A 732-nucleotide genomic window follows, 5' to 3' on the forward strand; every position below is an offset into this window, starting at 1 on the left:
GCCACATCACTAACTGGCACCTGGCCTGGGATGGGCACCACCATGGCATTCAGGGCACGGGTGCAGAAGGGGTGTATGGAGCACAGATGTTCTCAGAAATGATGGAAAGTGTTCAGATTCCAGACCTCCAGCTGGAGACGTGACTGCTGTGGAGTCCCTCACTAGTGACTCAGGGGCTCTCAGACATCATTTATGATTTTTTATGGTTTTTGTGCTGGATAGACAAATGGCAACAAGGGGTATGGAGTGGGCAGGAAGGGGTGCAGCAAAATTGGGCGGTAAATGAAAATGTCCACCCATGGGAGAATGGACACATGGTGAAATGTTCAGTGAATTATTTTATCAGTGAAATGAATGAGCTATGATCTACACGTATCCTTCTGGAAACATTTCCAAACCTTAGTGTTAGGTGAAAAAAATTTCAAATCACAAAATGATATATAAAGTACAGTATCATTGGGCCTTCCCTGGTGGCACAGCAGTTGAGCACTGGGCTGCGAAGCTTCCCGCAGCCTCTGCAGTGCTGGTTCGATCCCCAGCTCCTGGCGAGGGTCCCACATGGCACGCAGACCTCTCCTGCCACCGCTGCTCCCTTCAGTAGTGCATTTCGTCGGTCTGCCTGTTCTGTTCCCTGCTCTGGTTCTGGTGAATTCTCTCACCCTCCCGCACTTCTGACTGTACCCAGTGCTTGTATAAATAAATAAATAAATCTTAAAAAAAATAAAGTACAGT

This window comes from Talpa occidentalis, unplaced genomic scaffold (genome assembly GCF_014898055.3).
Source record: "Talpa occidentalis isolate TD23 unplaced genomic scaffold, MPIMG_talOcc4v2.1 talOcc4.7, whole genome shotgun sequence".
Lineage (NCBI taxonomy): Eukaryota > Metazoa > Chordata > Mammalia > Eulipotyphla > Talpidae > Talpa > Talpa occidentalis.